Raw genomic sequence first — 25907 nt, forward strand, 5'->3', positions numbered from 1 at the left:
TATAGAAGTGCTTCTGACTGTCTTTGAGTTTGGCTTCTGCAGTATAAAAAATTTCATTGGTCTGGTACAATACTCCCTTCTGGTCCTATATGTTTAAGCCTCTTTTCTTTTTGGTTTTTACTCCACTTTTTCTTGGGCAGTCTCAACGATTCTGCAGTGATGGGTCTTTTTTTCTATGCTTGCTTTAGCTCCTGTAAACTTTCATTCTGGATGTCACTCTTCAATACTTTAAGGTAGTTGATATCGTGCTTGATTTTCTTCACTTGAGCTCGTGTATGACTGTAGATGCCTCATCAGCCCTTTTTTATGAATAGTTTCTCCAAACGTGTACTAACGTATGATTCCAGTCACTAAGTCTTATATTAGTGCTTTCATACGTATAGCTTCAAAGTCTTCTACTGGCATGGAGTATTCACCTTTATTTTTGCCATGAGAAATTTTTGTACTGCCCCATCAACTAACATACACACATAAACGTATCTAGTCTGATCATCAGATACTAGACTAGTTCTCAATGTTGCACTTGTGCATCCAGTGTTTTGCTGACCCTTCACTTTCTTTTCCCTGACATAGTCTTCACCTACTAACACGTTGTGATTTGTTGATATCTCTTGATGTTTCTCATATGCTCCAATTACTAGTGGCATTCTTGATTCAACTGCTAACTTGAGCTGACCATTAGTTGTACACTGATCTATAATGGAAGCAGCGCTTCCTTCTTGTGGTGATACTGGCGAGTTGCTTCCATTATGTTTCTTTTAGCATGAGCATCAATGGTGTCAGTCACTCTTTTATTGTTTCCTACCAGCACCATTTTTTAAAGTAGCTCCAGTCATTTACGTGTAAATTTCTGCTGTTTCGTGTTGGTGATGAACTTTCACTTCTTTGCAATGTACCTTACTTTATAACAATTATAGCATCTTTTTTGTCATTCATAATTCGTCCAAATCATGCAGCATTAATTTGGTTTGTAAATTTCAAATTTTAGAAAGTTGTATAGTTAGATAGTTTATTAGATTTCAAATAGTTTCAAAAAAATTACACATCATCCTAGACGGAACCTTGGAATTGTTGACAATTTATCTACAGTTTGAAAACAAAAATCATTATATTGTATAAATAAAGCAACAACGATAGTTATGATGTTTCAGAAGAAATATGATGTTACTGTGTTAGTAGAATAAATATCAAAGTGTTATATAGGAACCTTAATCATGGCAATGTTGCCATTCCACTAATTATCTTTTCTTCTTAAGTTATAAACGGCAGTTCTATACCTAGTATATTTTATGTTAATATGAGTGTAACATGTCTGTAGCTTTCACATTTCTTATTCAGAAGGTTATGACGTTTTTATTTATGTTATAAATTAACGAATATTTTAATCTGTTAGCTTTGAAATAGTAGTGACATACTGGAGTGTATAATACAGCCTGGTAGCTACTATAATCACTCATGGAATTGTTACTTTGGGATACATCAGTTGCTTTTGTCATCCTGCAGTTATTGTTATAGAGGTAAGTAAAACTGTTTTTAAAACATATTACAGAAGTATATTTATGAAAAATAAAATGCTTAATTTAACTATCAATTCATTTGAAAAGTCTTGTTTAAGTATTTTATTTGTTGAAATAAAATACTAAAAACGAACATAGCGAAAATGTGAAAACTGTTCTCGCTTAGTGGCTGCTCTATCTGTCAGATTTAATTTTGAAAATATCTATCCATCTGCATATACATGAAATTGAAAGTCTACATTATTGTTTAATACATAATTATACAAAACTTCCCATTGGAGGAAATGTTTGGTTCTTCAATTCTACTGTACAAACGTTTATGATTGATCAAGTATTACTGTGATGTAAATTTAGATAAGGCAACATCAGAGCGTAAAAAAAATGTATTTTTCGTTACCTTTAAGCTTTGGTATATTTCATGTTCATCTATGGTATATTGATTAAGTTTGCTGATACTTCATTTAATATACTTTGAAACTTATAAATACTTTAACGTTTAATGTTTATTTAAAAGGCTAGTCACGCAATAAATGAACAAATCCTTTTACAGTAGTTCCCACCAAAAATTTTCTCGTGACATGAGTAGTGACTTTAGAGTTAGTTTTAACTCCTCTCTTTATGAATATTATACAAATATTCCATGTGAATTATTGTAATCTTCAACCTGCTTCTGATGGTTAAGTTACAAGTTTCTGTAAACGTACGTGATGTTTCTTGAATATAAATAATTACAACTAGTTTTATCTTTCTAGTACTTAATTTTACTTTTAATTCAATATCATCTCAATCCTCGCTTCTTTTTTTATTTTAGGTATTATTCATTTATTTTATTGATTACAATTGTTTAGAATATCTCGGGAAAAGATAATCTAGATTTTATTATCGAATATAACCCCCTAGATCCTGTATATTATTGTTTCAAATCAGTGTTAGTTATTTTAGAGCGTACATGAAGTAACATTTTTATATTACTTAATTAAACATCCTTAGAAACCATCATTTCAGGCCTAGTTATTTATTCATGGTTATGGATAAACAAAGTTCATAGGTTTCAGTTCTTTTTTAATGAAATATTTCGTATGCTAAAGAAAATCTTTTAAAGTGTTCACAATAACTTTATATATTCAAACATCATTTATTGTTATTTTACTAAATTTACAGAAGTTGGAAATTTTAAGATGAAATTGGCTAAATAACATTTCAGCTAATAAACTGGAGCAAGGTATTTATAGACAAAAATATAAGGAATTTAAGCAATCGTTTATCCATGAATTTAAGATACAACTAATTTTTTGTTTGTTTTATTGTTTCGAAACTGCATAACTACGGACATAAAATGTTAGAAACAGATTTTCCTAGGAAAGCCCGTGGTGGGCAGAACACGTATATAGCCTATTGTGTAGCCTTGTGATATCTTGAAACAAACCCACTGCAGAGAAAATAGTGTAAATTTTATCATTGTACACAACACGCGAGACACTCTACATTATTGTTTATTACAGTAAAATATTCACATTACTAAAGTCTTTAGAAAGAACTTCACAAAAACAAACCTCAAAAGTCATGGTTATGAATAAATAAAGTCCTTAGGTTTTCCTAATCTAAAATAAAACCTTAAATTCCTTTATTTAAAGTAGGGGACCTAACTAATGCTATTCAAAATAATTAATGTAGTATTAATTTAATTAATAAACCAGTTTACTTTTCACTGACGAGTAAACTTTCAATACTTCTTCAGGCTCTTTAACGACTATTAAATTTTAGAAAGTGTTCCTGTTTTGTTTTTGATAATGACAAGTATTAATGGTGTAATTCCACTGATCGGTCTGGTTATGTACCAAGAATTACCTCAAGAGAAATTTGATTAAAATAAGTTTACTAATGATACTCTAGACTATAAAATAAGTTCGCATTATATCATCTGATTAAGTCTGACTTATTTACTAGTGACATTTTTCGTTAAAGTGAGCTGGGATTATTTTGTTCTGAATAATAAGACTTGGATAGACATATGCTGAATTTCAACCAAATTACGCAAAAACATTCAGTTACAACCACTCCTCTCGAGATGTCTTTTTTAATAATAGCATGTTCTCAAATTAACTGCGTCATATCGAAACCTGATATTTTAACCTTTACTGAGAGAATTGTCAGTTACATGAAGAATTTAAAACGAGATGATTGATAAACATAAACATAAATAACCTGGAAAATATTTAACTCTTCTTTAGACCAAAAGATGACAGTAGAGGTTTTTTAATTTCGCGCAAAGCTATTCGAGGGCTATCCGCGCTAGCCGTCCTCAATTTACCAGTGAAAGACTAGAGGAAAGGAAGCTATTCATCACCACCACCGCCAACTCTTGAGCTACTCTTTTACCAACGAATAGTGGGATTCACCGTTACATAATAACGCCCAACGGTTGAAAGGGCGAGCATGTTTGGTGTGACGGATTCAAACCCGCGACCCTCGGATTACGAGTCGAGTGCTTTAACCACCCGGCCATTCTGGGCCGGTAGCAGTAGATGTACTTTTCTTTTTCTATTGTTTGTTTAGAATTAAGCACAAAGCTACACAATGAGCTATCTGTGCTCTGTCCACCACGGGTATCGAAACCCGATTTTTAGTGGTGTGAGTCCGTAGACTTACCGCTGTGCCACTGGAGGGGCACTTTTTCTATTACAATTTTTGAAGTACTTCACTACTGCTTTCAATTCTTTCTGAAATGAACGTAACAGTTTTGCAAAATAGTGGTAAGTACCCATTACTATATGAGTTCCAGATATGTTTTCCTGTTTCTCCTCCAATATTTTGTCTGATTTTGCTATTAAGTTTAATATTAATTTATACTTCATTAGAAATCTCGACATCTTAAGATACATATTTAATGCTGTGAACCAAAGCTCTGAAGACAGGTATTTATACTAATAAATATAGACGTTGTTGAAATTTAAACATTTTCACCTAAAAAGGTTTAGCCAAGACTTAATTTAGATGAACTGTAGTATTAAAAAAATAGTATTGCTTAAAATGATTACTTAGTCATGTAATAAAAAGGAATTTAAAAAGCTGATACGTCCATTTTCCATTATATTGGATTGTCTGTTTCTCAACATGGGAAACAACTGTATTCGTATATGTAACACAGGAAGAAACCACCCAATGAACTTAGCTACTGTATGCAAAACGTCAATACAGTCGTGTAGTAAAGAATTTAGTGGATCGTTTACTAAAGACTTCGACTTTACAACAACAATAAATAACGAAAAATTACGTGCATTGTTGGAAGAAGATTCAATCAATGTGAGCGTTAGTGACGATCACGCGTAAACTGATGGTGTGTCATTAAAAGAAGATCGAAACATGAAAAAAAAAATCTTTTATCGATATTTACTTTTATTACCCATTCATGTTTGTAAATATTTTTTACACGATTTATGAATTAGATACAAGTTCAATTTTTCTAATACTATGACATTTTCATTCTCTCAAAATTACGACTTGTATAAAAGATTAAAATTATTTAGGTCATAAACTACCTTGAAATACATCATAAAACCAAAAGCTAATGTTGAAAACATTGATTGTAGAGTTAAAACCTATTGAAAGATAATAAGAAGTTGTTCTTAAGAACTAGGTAATTACACCAAGTATGTTTTGAGACACTCTCATCAGATTGGCGAAAGTTTATTTATAGCCCAAAATTAGTTGTATAAGATGTAGAATATTTCGTTTCAAATTTTTAATTATTTTATGCAGAAAACATATTCAGATAACTGTCACAATGAGCAGTAACGTTTAATAAGGTTTTGTCTCATGATTTTTATATCTATAGTGTTATGTTTTCTTACATCAAAACTATTGCGAATAAGGTTGCTTTTCAAATGTACTTTTACAGTATACTTCATAAATAATATTTGAAAACAACTTCGCAAAAGTATGATATCTAAGCCTTTACAATTAAAGTTGCGTGTAGAATTTTTTACTAATCAGTCGGATAACAAGCATGCTGACTAACGAACTAATATTGAAGGAGTTAACTATCACCTTTTCACTCCTAACATCTATATTGTTAACTTTCATGAAATTTCTAACTTGATTTTATTAACTTTTGCACCCCTTTTCCACAGTGTTTACTTTCGCTATTCTTAAAGGTCTACAAAATAGATCAGCAGAATTTCCAAGGTGCCGTGAACTTTGATATGTAATGTAAATTAAAGTTATGAAGTTTAATAAACAACCTACCTATCTAGATTTCTAAGATGCGAAAATTAGTAAACCAATAAAATGCTGCTAATAAAGGAAATTACTTATGTCTTGTAAAACATATAAAAGCTATTTGAAAGATATATAGCAACTACTTTCTGCAGCATTTATTTTTATATGATTATTCAAAGAACTGACAGCTATGTGAGAGAATGATTTTAGACAGCAAGATATGCTATTACCTCACCAAAGTACTTAACTATTTCTCAGTAATGAAATTTCAATCTAAGATAGATTTTTGGCAATCCTTCTGTGTTGAACATAACCCCAGGAAACTTATATATTAAGCAAACAATTCACACTTCTTTGGATTTAGCTCATCCAATCCAGAACTTTCATAAGCATTATCAAAGGCCATCCCGTGTGTTTATTATCCAAGTAGATGAGTACAATGTTCCATGTGGTATTGGAGAGACCTCTTTCAATTAGTCAACTAGATGCAGAATAGGTATTGATTAATATAAATGACAAACTGCCACAAACCACTTTTTACACTAAAGACTACTTATTTTGTAGATTTTTACTTGCTGATATCCATTCATAACATCCTATGTCAAAATCCATAATCATTCAGGTAGAGCATTCACAACAGAATAAATCCATAACAGACCATTAGCGTCCTTCTTTCACACTTCGCCCACCCTCTGGTAGTCAATTCACAACCTTCTTCTTCACTAGTACAGTACATGATGACCAGGAACTGGTATTTGGTTCTGTAGATCCTTGTTTCTTTATGGTTGTAGTTCCTTAAAAGCATCTGGCTATTATAAAAATGGGATTGCTACTCCATTATTAATATTAATTCCACAAAACGTTCTATAAAGTTAGTTCACACCATCTCAGCAAGACCACTTAACTTGTCATATACCATGGCATCTTCTGACATCATTCCTACATAAACATTTAGGCCTTTCCCTGTGAGAGGGGGCTGAGACAGACTATCCAGTCACCTTTGTCTCAGTTTTGACTAAGGGAAAATATTTCATAGCTCTCCAGGAAAACATCCATATCATCTTTCAAGTTTGAGCAGCTTGGATCAGCTGGTCCTGACCCCATTATTATTCTTGGGTCCTTTATCTTACTGTTGGGTGAGATTGTTTGCAATACTCAATTTATGCTCTTATTATCTCTATTTCTAGTCTCTCCTATCTGTCTTTTTCTTCTCTCTCAATTTGTATTACGAATCTTAATACTTGCAGTCTATCCTCTCTCTCGTTATCTTCTTTCTCAGTTTGTGCCCTTGTTCTCTCTCTCTCTCTTTATTTCCAGTCTTTCCTTTTCTCAGTTTTTTCTTTTAGTCTCTCTTTCTCTCTTTTTTGTCTTTGCTCTTCTTTCTCTAGTTTCTTTTGTTGTTGTTTAACAACTGTTTATCTTACTGTTGGGTGAGATTGTTTGCAATACTCAATTTATGCTCTTATTATCTCTATTTCTAGTCTCTCCTATCTGTCTTTTTCTTCTCTCTCAATTTGTATTACGAATCTTAATACTTGCAGTCTATCCTCTCTCTCTCTCTTCTTCTTTCTCAGTTTGTGCCCTTTCTCTCTCTCTCTCTCTTTATTTCCAGTCTTTCCTTTTCTCAGTTTTTTCTTTTAGTCTCTCTTTCTCTCTTTTTTGTCTTTGCTCTTCTGTCTCTAGTTTCTTTTGTTGTTGTTTAACAACTGTTTATCTTACTGTTGGGTGAGATTGTTTGCAATACTCAATTTATGCTCTTATTATCTCTATTTCTAGTCTCTCCTATCTGTCTTTTTCTTCTCTCTCAATTTGTATTACGAATCTTAATACTTGCAGTCTATCCTCTCTCTCGTTATCTTCTTTCTCAGTTTGTGCCCTTGTTCTCTCTCTCTCTCTTTATTTCCAGTCTTTCCTTTTCTCAGTTTTTTCTCTCTTTTTTTCTTTTAGTCTCTCTTTTTCTCTTTTTTGTCTTTGCTCTTCTCTCTCTAGTTTCTTTTGTTGTTGTTTAACAAACCGTCATATTCCACTCTATTTTGGCATAAAGACATTCACCTCTTTCAGTCCCCTTATAAAAATCTGTTGAGATGGTTATATGATGTGATTGTGATCTCCACACTGTTTTTGACACAATTATAGTTGTGTGTATATAGGTCTATTTCCACTGCCATTTAATCACCTTTTATACCACCATTTACCGTTGTATAATCATGACTGGCTCACTAAATATCAGGTTTTGAATAAGTACTGGGATAATTTTATAGGAGGTGTTTGTGATTTGTTGGTAATAAATGTGAACGATAAATAGACACATGACAAGCATCCACTTCTGTTGTGACAAATAATACCACAAGCCCACCTCAAATTTTGAAGAAGAAAAGACAAATCTGGAGGTAAAACAGTTAAACTTTGTGATATCAAGGCTTATCTATCCACTCTAACATTTTAAGATTTTGCTGTGACTAGTAAATACAAAGCTACTCTGTTGTGCATTCTCTTAGAATCATGGTCATGAGAAAGGTTTAGTGATAGCTTAAAACAGTTATTCTTCACATAAGCCTAACTCATTAAATAAGGAATGTAATGGCATCTCCTCACAGCTCTGAGGCAGTGTCCTAATCACAGAAGAATGGATAACTTCATGTGTGATTTACAGTGCTTTAATCCTTGGAGCAGAGAGACTAGTGGACCTTGCAATTTAAAATACACATGTTATTGTTTTTTGCACTTACTACTTCAGTAAGTATCCAGCCATAAAATCTCTTGGGGTACAATGTAACTCAATATTTGCTACCAGTACACACGTTAGTAGCTGTTATTGAATCAGATAAGTGCATTTTGCTGCTATTCTTCTTTACACTCCCAGGCATGAACGACACAAACTTCATTTATGGACTTGGCTAAAGAATGATTGAGAGGCTATAGTTAAAAAGAATTATTTTTACTATATATTTGTTTTCCCTCTGAGTTAACAATTTTCATTTTGATGTTAACAAATTCACACTTTGAACTTAAAACCCTGTAAGCAAATTATTTACTTATACCTTAATATTTATTTACATTTTAAAAAGTTTTCCTCCAGATGTTTTAATTGCAAGGTCTTTGATCAAGTCCTCAAAACTAATTTGGTGTAACAAATCTGCTTCTATACTTAAGAGAGACAAGGCATCCACCCTGTCTTGTTGCACAGTTCTGTTGGGATTTTTAACATGCTTGAATTGAGAAAATGAATGCTCAGCTGTGCAATTTGTGACCATTAATGTTAAAAATATACTCAATGCAATGTCTACGTTTGGAAACCGAGCCAAAGAAAACGTTTTTTTAACAATGCAGAGTAAAGTCGAACATGGCAGATAAGGATGATTACAAGAAAATCAACTGAAGTTGAGTGTGGCAGAGAAAGAGTTAAGGGCATGACAGCTACGTGAAAAACTCTGTGGTGCCCCAAGCACCTGCTTATTTTGCTTTATGGTTAATCCAGGGCTGGCTTGGTAAGCAACTAAAGTTTGTTTGTTTGGTTTGAATTTTGTTTATCTATGCTAGCTGTCCCTAATTTAGCAGTCTAAGACTAGAGGGAAGGCAGCTAGTCATCACCATCCACCGCCAATTTTTGAGCTACTCATTTACCAAAAGTGGAGTCCTATTTCTAGATCAATATGTTTAGTTTGACAGACTCTGCTCAAGAGAAAGAGGAATTTGTGGATCTAATCACAATCCTGTAAAGGTAACTTCTTTTGTGTACACAAGTACATAAACTGTATTTTATTTTAGCATTTGAATGCTTTAAAGAATACTAGTAATTGCTTTTGTGTACTATGACACCACTATTACATTTATTTATGGTATTCTTGTTTTTACTTCAATGTATATCTTGAGACCTCGTATGTTATAGACTGTAATCACGTTCTACTGGTAATTCCTGTATTTCTCGTTGTTAATAAAATTGTTTTTTTATAATTTAGACTGCTTTTAATAAGAAATAATAAAAATATGTATATTTGACTATTAGTGAAATTTTTACATAGATAATAACATGTTATTTTACAAAACAAATCAACTTGTACTACTATACTTTATTTGTTCAACTTTAATCTTTCTATAATATTTGCCATGGGCCCATGGTATAAACATGATGTTTCTGTCATATATGATGCCTTTAAAATTGTGACACAGGTCTTTTGGAAGGGACAATTTCAAATTTGTAGGATTTTTCTTGATTTCAGCATAATTAAACTGTTATGCTTTTTACAGTATATGAATACACTATGTTCTCATAACATTGTAATATTTATTTTGAATTAATTCTTTCTTTTTTTTTGCAAATGTACATAAAATGCAGTTGAGAGAGTTGTTAAGTTCATCTTGTTTACAGTTTCCTTTATTTTATTTTTAAAATCAGTTATATGATTTTACTGCCAGTAAAACATTGCTAAATTTATGACCTTGTGTAAGCTAGGAATTAGTAACTAATGTCCTTCACTTATTGTTTTGTTAATACCTAGAGGTTAAGGTGTGAGGTATGTATTCTAAGAATGACTTGTCATATGGTAGCACTATTCGAACTCTATAAATAAAGATTCTTCAAACCTACTGGAAGAGAACAAAGTAAAGTGATTTATACAAAACAATGTTAGCTGAAGTAACATAAGACTCTGACCAAATTCTTAATTTAGAAAACTTGTTCAGTTAGTGTTTTATACTAAGTGTTTTGTTAATTTATCTTCATTTCATTTATGACTTCTTTTGTCCAGTCCTATTCTTTTATATAGCAAAGGTAGTAAATATTTGTATTATTACTCCATAATTTCATGTCTTCATCAAGCCTCCTGTTTATTAGACTTACCCAGTTAACCTCTTAACTTAATTCAGTTCATATGGATATACCACGCTGCCCTTATTTCTTTCTCTTCAATTTTATAGTTCCATGTTTTGAAGTGATTATCATTTTTGAAAATCTCTGGTCACTAATTGTTTTATACTTATTAAATGAACTAGTTACAAAATATTGGTTAATTTTATATAAGATTGTAATAGCTTAAGATTTCATAGTAATAATTATTTTCAGATCTCCCAAAATAACTAAATAATCCTCTAACTTCCAATTCAGTAGAAACTTCTGTCAAACCTACTGTTTTTGTTTTAAAACAAAGTTCTTTAATCCATGGCATTAATATCATCAAACAGTCAACATGGAAGACATGCATGGATGATGGATTATAAATAAGAACAAACTATCTTACTTACATTCTGATGATAATGTTTTCAAGCATGAAAATGTTTTATAGGTTTATATAAATGGCCTTAATGTCATTAATTTAACTAATGTAATTCTTCCAAGTATTTATATATTACATATATCATAAGGATAAGATGAAAATAATATTTCTTATGCTACAAATATTAGGCTTTCATACTTCATTCAAAAATAGTTGTGCAAAAATAACTATATTTGATAAAAATATTTTTTTTTTCAATGTGTGATCAATTGTGATATTTATTCCTAAAAAGTATAATGATCCTTTCAAAGCCTAAATTTTCAAAAAAAATTATTATGGTTCTGTTTTGAATGACTTATTTTCTCCTTGCTGTCAATGAAGTACGAGTTGACCATGTGACAGAGCTCTGGGTTTTGGGTCTTTTATACTGGTTTCAAATCTGTGGTATACCTTAAAATTGTTTCACCACTGTAGGTCTGTGGGTAAGCTATAAGGCAAGTTCAAATCACACTGTATATTTTAACAAGAATAGTTTCAAGGTGGTGGTGTTTATTAGCTACCTAAATTATTTCTATGACTTCAAAATTGTTTTATCCATATTATAATTTTGTAATTTTATAAGTGTTGCTTCCTAATTCCAAGTATCTTTAATAATATTATTGGAATAAAACTGTACTAGAACATCTTTTTCTAAACAATTTTAGTGAACTGTAATAATATTCTGTCCTATATATTCATAATATTAACTTTTTATTACACACACACACACACACTTGTTTCAGACTTGTATTTATTTATCAGAAACTGAAAAATAAAGAAATCTATACTAACTTCATTACACCATTAGCACTGACCACACTACATAACTCAATTTCAAAATCAATGCATGAGCTTCTCACACGCATACCATATTGGAAAAAAAAAATATTTTTTTCATTTATGATTTCTTTCCTAACCTTCTAAGTTTCTAGTTTTAACACTGTAGTTACTTTTATAATTTAAAGAAGTACAAAATATGTTGTTGTTTGTACTTAATGAATTAAATTTATTTCAAATATTCAATTCAGTATGCAAAACAATAACATTCACAAATCAAATAATGTCTTCAACCTGTTATAACTGAACTGGCTTTCTAACCAAACTAAAAGTGTTTTCAACTAACTAACTTCACTGGTTGAGCTGAACTGGGCAATGGTAACTGAGAATCTAAATATGAAATAATTTGAAATGTATTATGACAACAAGCTAGCATTATACATAAGTCTGTATATTATGATATTCTCTTGTTGTTGGTTGTAAAAAATGTAATACCAAACACCAGACAGAATTACTGACATTGTTTGAAAGTACATGACAGGAGGCATGGCATGTGGATAAGACATTTTGGATTATTTCAAAGTAAAACCAAAATTGTTAGAGGCTATAAAGTTAGATTATATTTTAGTAATATCTATATTATGTGTTTAAAAACGTTATTAAAACACACAACTCAGATATCAGTGAAATAATTATCTAAATTGTGCATCTCAAAACAGACAATCATGCTATGTAGAAAAGTAAAAATTTAGAATTCATATATATATATATATATATATGTCATTTGAAATTAAACATTGTATGATACTAATGTCTGATGTTTTAGTTACTCTTTCGTACTTAGTTTATTAACCTACATTGATAATAAAATAGTTTAATTATGATTTAAATATAGCTCTTTAAAAAAAAGGTTTTACAAGAACACTTGTACCTTCTTATATAATTTAAATTTCTGCCTTCATAGGGTTAATTACTATCAATTGCAAAACTCCAGACTTATACTTGCTTCCTAATATTCATAAATTAGGAAATAAAAGATGTTCAATCATTTCAACTTCTAACATCCTCAGTGAGCAAGTTTCACCTATGATAGATGATACTTTTAAATCTACTGTTTAGTTTCTTCCTAGTTGCATAAAAGATATAAGATAGAAAATGTTAAATTTTTTTCAATTTTCTGGTAGTGACTGTTATATATTTAACATGTACATTAAAATTTCTAGGTGAAGTGTTTCACAAGTTACATATTTTTACCTAATGTTGCTCGGTCATCCTCTTGCCAACAGTATGATCAATTATATTTTAATTTTGTTTATCATACTGGCTTGATATGGCCTTCAGTTATAAATGACTTACATATGTATTATTTAAACCAGACTCTTTAAACGTGGGATTAATATAATCGAAGAAGATATCATCACTGATGCAATGTACATATGTGAGAGGCTATAAATATTTAAAAAACCTTAAACCTACATTCAGAAGACGAAATTACTATCATAAATTACCTTCAGAGATATAAATGGCCTTAATGGTAAATTGTATAGTGGCAAAACGTGTGTAAATAAGTATATGTATTTCTGTGCACATTAACATTATATTCAGTTTTATGGTGTTTCATCTTATTTAGATTAATATACTACCAGTCTTTTTTGTTTACTCTTATTTAGGTCATGGTTAAATGTAGTGAAAAGTATTTTTGAAACCCTGAAGAAAAACAAAATGGATCAACTTTTTGATGTTACTGTGTTGGAGCCAAGCCCTTGTGCAGTTCCAACTTGTGATAAAAAACAAAGGTTATAGCTCACAGTTGATTGCACATAATAATGAATCTTCTTACACGTGTCAAAATTTTAAACTATCAACATGCAGTGAAACTTCTCTTTCAAACTTTGATATGCATGAATCAACTTATTGATGTTACTGTGTTGAAGCCAATACCTGCCCAGTTACAACTTGTGAAACAAAAATCTGTTATAACTTACAGTTGATTGCAGGTAACAATGAATCTCTTTACAAGTAAACATTTTTGTGTTCAAATTTGAAACTCTCTATACTAACTCTGTTCTTCGTAGATATATCTATCTACTGTTCAGTATTTTTTACTTGTATAATGAAAGGGGGAAAGACATTCACCAACATTTATCATGTGTTGAATTTAAATGTAATTAACATATTGTTTTACATGTACTGTGTAAATTAACTAATGTTAATCTTTTTATACCTGATATGGACATTTCAGGTGTCCAGTACACACCTGCACAGAAAATACAAACATTTAGCAAAAATAATAAATATAATTATAGTGAAATGGTTATTATTTTCATTTGAATTATTTTATGTTGATGCATTAGTAATAAATTATATTTAGGGTATTTTTATGAAAAGAGACATTCTATGTTTTATTTCTGTGCACCTTCAAGAATCTTGACTATAAACAAAGCACTTATTAATAATTTTTAGAATTATTTTCTTATCTCAGTTCTTAAGTTCATATTTTCTACAACCTTATTATGCTTTAAAATATTTTCAAGAGTTCACTTTTTCTCATTAAAAGCACTAGCTTTGTGTTAAGTGGCATGGCTTAATAACTCATGAAATTTAGGTTTGAACTTAGTTAGACCAGAAGATGTGTGGAATTAGACAGATTGTAATTAAACAAAGTAGTTTTATTGCAAATTTCTGATTTAACTGTCACAGTAATAACCAGATAGTGCTTTTGTTCTGTGAAGTAGTAATCCATTGACAAAATGTATGTTTAATCATTTTTAACATTTTCTCAGAAATTATTTCATTACTAATAATGTTTATATTTACTTGAAAAACCAAGGGAATATTTTTAATACAAGACATAAGGTTAAGATAATTTATGTTTAGCTGGCTAGTCTGGAATGGGAAGCTATTTAAATAACACAAATCCTTTCTTATTAAATATTTTATTAAGTTTATTTTTCATATAACACACACAAATAAAGTAATTTCTCATTTATTGAAAATAGATTTCGAATATTAAATACAATTTGATCTCATCAAAAAATATTTTTAACAAAATACCAAACAACAACTCTTGACATTGTGAACATTTTTCAAGTTGAGGTCATAGTTCACCAGTTATCAGCCACAGAGTGTTTATGTGAATTATTAACAGGAAGTCAGTTATTTCAATCAGTAAAATAAAATATTTCAACCAACGACATATATGAAGAGGAACTTTCCAATCAAAGTAAAATGCAGAGAAATCTCTAAACCAATATAAGTATTTTAAATATATTTCAAAACAGTGTTTCATAATCGTGATGACAAAAAAAATCCACTTTTAGAGAAAATTATATATGTAAAAAACAGCTGGTATGGGAAGAGAAAGCACTATGTAGAAGGTCAAAACATTGTTTGCTCCACTACATAGTGCTTTCCCTACCCATACCAGCTGTTTTTTACATATATAGTGTTTCACAAAGTAAGAAACATTCAAATTATAAGATCTTCTCTTTGCACAAAGTTGCTTCTATGTAGAAAACGTGTACAAAGTTTACGTAGTCTCATCAGGTAATTTACATAGGAGAATAAAAGTTATAATTGTTGCTCTGCTATAAGTTAACTTTTAAAAACTATATCTTCAAAACTGTGGTTCCTTTGACACATTTGAATGAGTTTTTAGTTGCTGATATCTCTTTGTTTTTCTGTCAAAAGTTCATTTAAAATTTACTGTTATAGGGCTTTGTTTCTTCATATATTTTCTAAGTTAACATGTACAACAGTATCTGACTGGAATATATTTACTTTCTGATACTTTTATGAAGGATAGAATTTTATTTTTATACTTAAACTAAATTGAGGACCTTACCCGCTGTATTTGACACAATATAATGTCCTGTCTTCTTCATAAGCAATATTTTGTTTTTATTAATTATCATCATTTATTGTTTAGTAAATTTTTAATTGTTATACAGGATACTTCAATATCACCTTTCCTTTCCTTGTGTATCATAATTAAAGGTTATATACTGATAAGAGAACTTTGTTACTAATTGACATCTGTCAAATTTAGCTATGCCAAGAAATTACACAAATTCATAAAAAATTAAACCACAATGAAAAACATATAATACAACTAATATTTAATTTTCTATACTATAAAGTCCTTGCCTACAGTCTTGTGAACACTTTCACTGTGACTGGGATACATATTTCTCAAGGCACTGGGAGGTATACATCCCAGGTGTAGTGGATGTATTAAGTAATAATTACAGATATATTTGTTCCAGGTTTCATTATGAAAGCAATAATAGTACAAACTATCTGTTTATTAATTTTAACACAAGTTACAACAAAACTATTTCTTGATAAGATAACATGACTGCAAGAGAAGATCCATCTTTCACTGTAGTATTCCAATGTAGTGGCTATTTTAAAATCTTGTACTCGATTTTTGGAAAATTTGTAGCATCAGTTGAAGCTGAACTAGAGTTTGATAAAAGTGAGTAACATTAAAGAGGTTTTCTTATACAATTTGATTCTTAATTGATTCTACCAGTTTGAGATGGATTAATTGAAATAATAAATAATAATTTTTAAACATAAATCAATTTCTCAAAACTGCTACATAAAGACACAAACTGCTAGTTGTCATATCAGGTTAACTGTTTGTATAATTAAAGGGTTTAGTTACAGTTCTGTTACTGTGATTACATTATTAAATGGTTAAAAACAGAATTCACTTGTATTTAGAATCAAATGATGGGTTAAAAATATAATCTTGTTCTCTAAATCCACCTAATACCCTTTATAATACGGCTAATTAACTTTCTTAGCAATTGCTCTATTAAGGTTAAAGTACACGTAGTGTTTTCAGTTCTTCCTGCCAGCAACCAATGTAACTATGTATTTTAAATACAAAATCTCCAAAACTAACAATGAAATAAAAAAGATTTTGATTAAAAACAACTACAAGGAATTAATTTCAACATTTCCAAAGAATTAAGTTTTTGTGGTTGATATTGATGAATATCTTACCTGAAAATTCCACGTTGCTTATTTATGTTTATAGGATAGGAATATACTATAAATTTTTCTTTCGGTAGTGTTATTATTTATTCTAAAAAACATATGTTCAGGAAAGTTATTGCATCACATTGTTTTAGGTTACTTTTATTCTATATCATTTTCAAAGTTATTAATACCTGGTATCTCCTGTGAAGAACATTGCTTAAAGTGACTTTGTATCAAGAAGTTGAAAGCAATGTTCTTCGGTGATTGTACAAATAATATCTAAAAATTACAGCACCATCTATATAAAAAAAGAACGACTAGTCATATGGTAGCATATATCATGATCGGTAAATATGAGGTAAAAATTCATAAAATTTTAATGGTGGGCTTTTAGCTCATCAAGAGTTTCCCTTCCAGCTTTCAACTATAACCTGTTTTTACTAATGTGTTCATCCAATTTTACCTTGAAGTCAGTTAAATGTTTTGCCTCCATCACCCTTGAAGGCAGCTCATTCTGAAAACCAACCATCCTGTTTGAAAAGTAATACTGTCTAAATTGTAGATGACTCTTATGCTGGAAAAAAAAATTGAATGTATGATTCCTTTTCCTATTGTATTCACTGCTAAACACATAAAAAGTATGTTGGATCTATATTATCAATACCTCTAATAATCTTAAACACCCTCAATCAAATCTCTTCCAACCTTTATTCTATCCAGAGAAAACAAGTTTAGAGATTTTAGTCTCTCCTCACATAACAATTCCACCATCCTAGGTATCATCCTAGTGGCTGTTCTCTGAACCTTCTCCAACAATTGATTGCCCTTCTTGAGGAAGGGAATCCAAAACTGTATGCAGTACTCTAAATGAAGCCTTAAAAGTGATCTATTCAGTGAAACAATAATATCCCTTGTCTTGTATTCAATATTTTTAGAGATGCTACCCAAATTCCAATTAGCCATATTGCTAGCTACAATACACTGTTTAGGCGACATAAATTTGTTTGTTTTTTTATCACAACTCTATATTTTTCTTCAGTGAATGTAAATTGTAATAATAATTTGAATTGTTGAAATTTCATGCATCACTCTACACAATTGATGGTCTACTATCTATTGATAATCTAAATTTTAATCCAAATCATATATATCCCAAATTATTTTCAATAGATAGAAGTAAAATTAATTGTAATCATGCACACTACCTAGATTTTGATATTGTTTCTGTGGAGGTCAATTACAGTTAACTATTTCAGACAAAAGAACTGGTTTTTAGTTTTACCATCCTTCATTTACTCACCCCAAACAATGTAGTTCTGTTTACATTATTAATTAAAAGGGATTTTTATTTTGCAATTAGAAATATAGTTGACAGTGTTTAAGAATATTCATTCTTTTTTCAATAATACTTAATTATTAACAAGTAAATTAAGAAATAATGATTACAAAGACTGACAGACATTTTTAACACTTTTATTTAAAAATATAATAATATAATAAAATAAATTTTCCACGACCTAAAATTACTTTCTAGAATACATACAGAGATCACTGCTTATGGTTAACTGAAGTTTATAAATAGTTAACTATAATGTTTTTAGGTATATATTTCAGTGGTTTTGGTTCAAGTAGCTGGGCTTATCCCACTTGGTTTAAACAGTTTTTTTTTTTGGGGAGGTAAGAAAGAAGGAGACTTAAAGTTCAAATAATTATTACAAAACTATTAAGATTACAGTTTTTAGTTCATTTTAACACTATTGAACATTATCTTGTAATAATTATTAAAAATATAGAGGTTGTGAGTCTTAGACAAGTGTGGTTTATTTCTACTATAAGGTTATCTGAGTATTAAAATGGTTGTCTACTTTAAAAAAATTTGTAAAATTTAATACATATTGAACATTGTGGAGGCTGGGAGTCTAAAAATCCTATATATATAGGGTGGTTTATTTCTACTACAAGGCTCTTTTTTATGTTTACATATTCAGGTTGAATGCCATTGCAAAATTGGCTGCAGACAGCCTGTAATTGAATATCTGTAGATGCTAACATCTGTGTTTGTATCATGCCTGATAGTGATAGATGGAATATCTTTAACACTTTATGAGGCAATGACCAGAGGCCTTTTCCATTATGATATGGTCTTTTTATGGCAACAATTGATAAGGGACATATTTTTTATTTATATTTTTAACTCTCACTGTATGCTGAATCCAAGAATGATATTCATTTTTCTGCATCACCAGCAAATTTGTCACAAAACATCAACTGTACTTTTACATAAGTGAATCATTTTCAATGAAACTGGGTAGCATTTCATGCTATACATGTTGGCAACCACTGGATATATACTTCTCTGGTTTTTCAAACTATGCTCTGTGGAGCCCCTTGGGCTCCACAATCGTTATCTAGGTGCCATTTTAAACTTGCATACAAACTATGGGACAAATACTGGATACAGAAAGTGGCTTATCTTTTGGACGTATTTGCCTATCTATTGGGTTGAGGAATAATTCATGAGCGTTTTTTCAAGTTAAAAAAATATATTCATAAATGAAACGCTTTCGCAAATTATTTCATGTCATTTGGTAGATAATTTTTTGCTCTAATAGATGGTGTGTTTGATTTTCATATGTCTTTAATTTTTGCTTTCATTTTCAGCTCATTAAATGGAATGTCAAGTGGACAAAATCGAGCATTTTCGACACCATCAGCTTTTCGCATTTAATTTCTTGCAATTTCGTTTACAACAATGCATACTATATACCTAGGTATTACATGAAATAAAGTATCATAATAAATGTTTTGGGTGTAATGTGTTCATGCATTGAAGTATTGTATAGTCTTGCATGTAATGCTTGAATGAAATTATTTAAAAACGCTCACAAATTATTCCTCAACCTAATAAATAAAGTAAATGCTAAAATACAGGGTACCAGCTCAAAGTAAAATGGAAGCACTTCAATGTAAGTTAAATCTTTGGAGTGAATGTATATTTGTGGAAGAACTTGACTGCTTAGAAAATCTCAGTGATTTTTTTACTTATCAATGAAATTTTCTTAAGTGAAGATGCAAAAGTTTCAGTCTTGCAGCACATAACTGATTTGCGTACATCTATTGGGAGGACTTCCCTCCTCATTTAGAAAAATTACTCCAGATTCAAAATCCCTTTGCTGACTCTGCAAATACCATTGATTTGCCTTTGAAAGAGAAAGAACAGCTTAAAGAAATTTCAACTGATTACACACAAAAATCAAAATTTCAGGAGGAAGAAATTACATAATTTTAGATTCAACTATGGAATACCCTGAAATAAGTAACAGAGCTTTGAACATTTTGATGTGCAAGTTGGATACAATTCGTTTAAGCATTCACTTTGATGTTGTTGTTTTTTTCATTAAAATTTATTCAACACTGTGACAACAAGAAGTCATGTAAATGACCCAAATATATTCTTCTATATTTGTGATAAATTTGTTGGGTTAATAGACAAGAAGCAAATATTTTATAATTCCACAAGTAACAGTCAAAGAAGTGAGTAACTGATCTTTAATATAAAGAATTATATTAACTTGTGCAGAAACTTTGTTAAAATATACTGTTATATTGAAAGTTCGTAATTTGATCTTGATTTTAAACTGAGTAGAATGTTCAATATTGGTGTCAAGGTTTGATGCACAAAAATAAAACAGAACACCCTTTTTCTGGTTTATACTTGGATTTAACTTTAAAGAAGGTTCTTTCAGAATGGACAACTCTAAATTTGTAGGAATTTTTTTTTTACTACAACATAATTAAACTGCTATGCTTCTTATAGTATACGAAAATATTATGGATTTCTATGTTCTTATAGTATTGTAATATTTATTTTTAATTAATTTTTTCTTCGGAATATGTGCAGGTTTCATATAAAATGTTGAAAGTGATTTGGAAAATCATTTATATTCTTTTACTGCAAGTACAACATTTCTTAATGTGGTCTTGTGTAAGCTAAGATTCAGTGTGTAATGTTCTTCACTGGTTGTTTATTTAATACCTAGATGTTAAGGTCTGAGGTATGTATTTTGAGAATGACTTGTCACATTATAGCATTAGTTGAACTCCATAAATAAAGTTTATTCAAACCTACTGGAAGAGAACAAATCATAGCGAACTGTAACAAATCATATTAGCCAAAGTAATATAAGATAAATTTGTAAAAACCTTGTATAAAGCACTCTGACTAAGTCCTTAGTTTGGTAAAATGGTTCTGTAAGTTGAGTGTTTTGTTAATGAGTCTTCATTTCATTTACAACTTCATTGTCCAGTGCCTCTTTCATTTAGCATAGTCACTAAATATTTTTAATATTACTCTATAATTTCATGTCTCTATCAAGCCTCCTGTTTATCAGATTTACCTGGTTAACCTCTGAAATTAATTCAGTACATCTAGGTATACCAATTTGCCATTATCTCTCTATTCAATTCTATGTTTTGAAGCAATTATCATTTTTGAAAATATCTGGTCACCAATTGTTTTATATTTATTAAATGAATTAGTTGTAATAAATTCGGTTAATTTTATATAAGATTGTAAAAACCAAATTATCATTTTTGAAAATATCTGGTCACCTATTGTTTTATATTTATTAAATGAATTAGTTGTAAAAATTCGGTTAATTTTATATAAGATAGTAAAAATCAGATTTTCACAATAATAAAAACTATTTTCACATCTCCCAAAACAACTTTAAAAAATGCTGTCACTGTTATTTCTAATTCAGCAGAATCTTTTATCAAACCTATTGTTTTTGTTTTAAAACCATGTTCTTTAGACATGAGATTGATATCGTCAAACCCTCAACACTGAAGACATGCATGGATGATAAATTATAAAAAAACAACAACAATCTATCTAACCTAAGTTCTTATAATAATTCTCTTGCATGAAAATCTTTTATAGGTTTACATAAATGGCCCAAATTTCATAAATATAACTAGTGTAATACTTCCAATTTTTTTTATATTACATTTATCATAATGAATTACAGTTGCGATGAAAATAATATTTTTAACACTACAAATATTATGCTTTCACATTTCAATCAAACATATTTGTGGAAAAATAAATATGAGTTGATCATGTGATAGAACTCTGGATTTTGGGTCTTTTGAGCTAGTTTCAAATTTGTGGTACACCTCAACATTGTTTCTACATTCTAGGGCAATGGGTAAGCTATAACACAAGTTCAAATCACACTGTATATTTTAATAAAAATAGTTTCAAGCTGGTGGTGTTTATTAGCTGCCTTTACTACATCTATATCTTTAAAATTATTTTATATATATTATAGCCTTGTAATTTTATAAATGTTGCTTCCTAATTCCAAGTATCTTTAATATGATCATTGGAAGAAAACTAAACAAGAACATCCTTATTAAACAATTTTAGTGAACTGCAATAATATTCTGTTCCACACATTCATAATATAAACTATAAGCATTAACTTTCTTTTCTTTATATATGTAATTGTTTCAGACTTGTATTTATCAAAAACTGAAATATAAATAACTCAATGATACTAACTACATCACACCATATGTACTGTCCACATTGCATAACTCAATTTAAAAATCAATGCATGAGCTTCTCACAAGCATACATTATGGGAACTTTTTTTTTTACATTTATGAATTCTTACCTAACATAATAAGTTTCTAGTATTTACACAGTAGATACTTTTACAACTTAAAGAAGAACAAAATTTGTTTTTGAACTTTAATGAACTAAATTACTTTCAAATATTCAATTTAGTAAAAACAATAACATTCACAAATCAAACAATGTCTTGTACCTATTGTAATTTAACTGGCTTTCTAACTAAGCTAAAAGCGTGTTGAAATAACCAACTTGCTGGTTGATATGAACTGGGCAATAGTAACTGTGAATCTAAACAAGAAATAATTCAAAACCTATTATGAAAACAAGCTAACATTATACATAAATCTGTAAATTATGATATTTGCTTCTTGTTGGTTATAAACAATATAATACCAAACATCAGACATAATTATAGACACTCTGAAAGTACGTGATGAGTTACACATATTGGTTTATGTCAGAGTAAAAACAAAATCACTGGAAGCTGCAAAGTTGGATTATATATTAACAATATCTATAATATAAGGTTATAAATATTAAAAAAAACTGTATACATACATTTTCAATATAATTTTTCTAGCATAAAAGACCTTCAGAGATATAAATGACCTTAATGGTAAAACGTAGTCACAAAATAACTAATAAGTATGTGTGGTTCTGTGAATATTAATATTATATACTGTTTTATGATGTTTCCTTGTACTTAGATAAGTATATTACTAGCGTTTTTTATGTTTACTCTGTTAGGCCATGGTTAAATGTAGTGAAACATCTCTTTGAAATCTTGAAAAAAAAACAAAATATTAGCTTTATGTTACTGTGTTGAAGCCAAGATCTTGCCCAGTTCCAGTTTGTGAAACATAAAAATTGGTTATAACTTGTAGTTGATTCCAGGTTACAACGAATCTTCTTACAAGTAAAGATTTATGTGTTGAAATTTGAAACTCTCTACATATACTGTCTACTTTATATATATGTACTTTTCAGTATACTTTTCTTATATAATCAAAGGGAATGACATGCACCAGCACTTATCATACATTAAATTTAATTAATATATTGTTTTATATGTACTGTGTAAGTTAACTAATCTTAATCCTGTTATATCTGATAAGGACATTTCATATGTCCATTATACACCTGCATACAGATTTTTAAACCTGAAGACAAATAATAATTACAATTCTAGTAGAATGTTTTGTTTAAGTAAGTATATTTTATATTGATGATTTAGTTCTAAATTGCATTTGTTTTGAGTATTTTACAACTAGAAATGAAAAACAGATATTCCATGTTTTATCTTTGTGTATCTCCAAAGAATCCTCCCAGTAAACAACACTTATTTATAAATTTTATAATTTTTTTCTCGTCCTATTTCTTAGGTTCTCATTTACTACAATAAATTGTCACTTTGTAATATTATAAACCACTCCTCTTTTCAGCAGTTCACTTTTTAATCATCAGAAGCACTTGCCTTGTGTTAAGTGGTATGGATTAAGGACTCCTGATATTCAACTTTGAACTTAGGTAGACTAGAAGATTTGTAGGATTGGATAGATTCTATTTAAACAAATTAGTTTCAGTAAAAGTTTGTAATTTTATTGTCATAATAATAAACAGATGGTGCTATTGTTGTGTGAAGAAGTAATCCATCAAAAAATCTTAAATGAAAAGCGTGCAGGTCTAAGAGATTACTAGTCTTCATGTTAGGTTAACTGTATGTAAAATTAAAGTGTTTAGTCATAGTTCTATTACTGTGACGACATTATCAAATGATTGTAAAAATAATTAAATTTTGTACTTGGAATGAAATGATAGCTCAAAATAAAACCTTGGTTTCTAAATCTGCCTCAAGCCCTTTATTATATGTAAACTTAACTTTTTTTAACAATTGTTCTGTCAAGGTTAAAGTTTATGTAGTGTTCTCAGTTCTTGCTGTCCAGCAATCAATGTAGCTCAGTGTTTTAAATACAAAATCTGCAAAAGTAACAAAGAAATAAAAAAAAAGATTTTGATGACAAACAACTGCAAGGAACTAATTCAAACATTTCCATAGAAATTACGTCTCTAGGATTCATACTGATGAAATTTGACCGGGAAAGTCCACATGTCTTACCTTTGTATATGGTACAGGAATATACTATAGGTTTATTTTTATGTAATTTATACTGAAAATGGGCAGAAAGCCATTGCATAACATTTTTTTTCAATTTACCTTTGTTCTTTGTAATTTTCCAAGTTGTTAATAACGTATTGTATCAGAAAAATTAAAACTTTGCAGTAAATGTAAAGTATTATGGATAGTATTGTTATGAAACACGTCAAATTAGCAGTTATTTATACTCTGTTGTCAATACGATAGTTAAAATAACAAATGCTTATACATAAATACCAGATTCAAACCTATAATAACCGACTTTATTGTCACATTGAAGTAATGCCTCGAGAACGTTCGTCAATATCTTCCTGTGTCTCAGAGGTAAATCCGAGGGCTTTTAACGCTAAACGTTTTCATCAATATTTTGGTAAACTTAATTATTTTACGCAGAGCGTTAACAATAAGTCACAGAGACAATGAATTGAAAACAAAATTTAATATTTAAGTTATTCCTTTGCAACGTATACAAATATTATTAAACTGTTTGTCATTTGTATATGATCCTTAAATTTATGTTTTATTCATGTTAGAACAAAGCCATATTGGGCTTTTTGCTGTATCCACTGCGTGGAATCGAACCTCAGATTTTAGCATTTTAAGATTGTGGACTGACCGCTGTTCCACATGGAGAACTGCGTTCATACATACAATCATGAATAAGTGAAGTTTAAGGGACCATTAATTTGAAACGATGTATTGTCAATGAATTTGGAATTTTATCATATGAAAAATTAGACTTAATTATTGAGTATGTGGTGCTAGTTTAGAAAACAGTCCATTACAACTACAGACTGTTAGATTAGACCACACCTATATTCAATGAATTTTATATCAAAATTACAATAATGGAACTTTTCTAAACATGTGTTTCAGAAATTCACGAAATTTACTACCAAATAATCTATAATGTGTTTATTCGGCAATAATATCTATGACCAAGTTGATATGTAGCTATGGGAACAAGATTATCCTTGTCACTTTCTCTTTCCGGTTTCACCATAGCTGATATTCATTTAATGAATGCAATTCTTAATACATAAAGATTTAGTGGACTAACAGATAAAACTAACTCAGATAGGAATGGCGTTTTTGAAAGCCAACAGTTTCATTTTCAGGTAGATCTGAGATATATTACAATCATTTTGAAAAAGAAACATACCATTTATTTAAAGAAGTTAGATACAAGTAAACCGAAATTGTTTCTACGTTTAAAATGTGACAACTATGCAAAGGTGCATTTGATGCATATATCTGAACTAAACATTGATTGCGTTATATTAAAACGATTTGAAATACGTATGTAAGAAATTTACTTGACACCCACAACCGTTATAACATCACGATGGGATAGCTGA

At 29.8% G+C, this 25907-nt stretch overlaps 1 long non-coding RNA gene across 1 annotated transcript; it reads left to right on the forward strand.

The window, feature by feature from the left end:
• The first annotated feature begins 3447 nt into the window (after nt 1-3447).
• LOC143256870 (uncharacterized) lies at nt 3448-24329 on the forward strand. The gene is made up of 3 exons (XR_013031586.1): nt 3448-4270; nt 13435-13761; nt 23837-24329. It is a non-coding gene; the product is annotated as an uncharacterized LOC143256870 (long non-coding RNA).
• The last annotated feature ends 1578 nt before the right edge of the window (nt 24330-25907 follow it).

This window comes from Tachypleus tridentatus, chromosome 7 (assembly GCF_004210375.1).
Source record: "Tachypleus tridentatus isolate NWPU-2018 chromosome 7, ASM421037v1, whole genome shotgun sequence".
In the NCBI taxonomy this organism is placed as follows: Eukaryota; Metazoa; Arthropoda; class Merostomata; order Xiphosura; family Limulidae; genus Tachypleus; species Tachypleus tridentatus.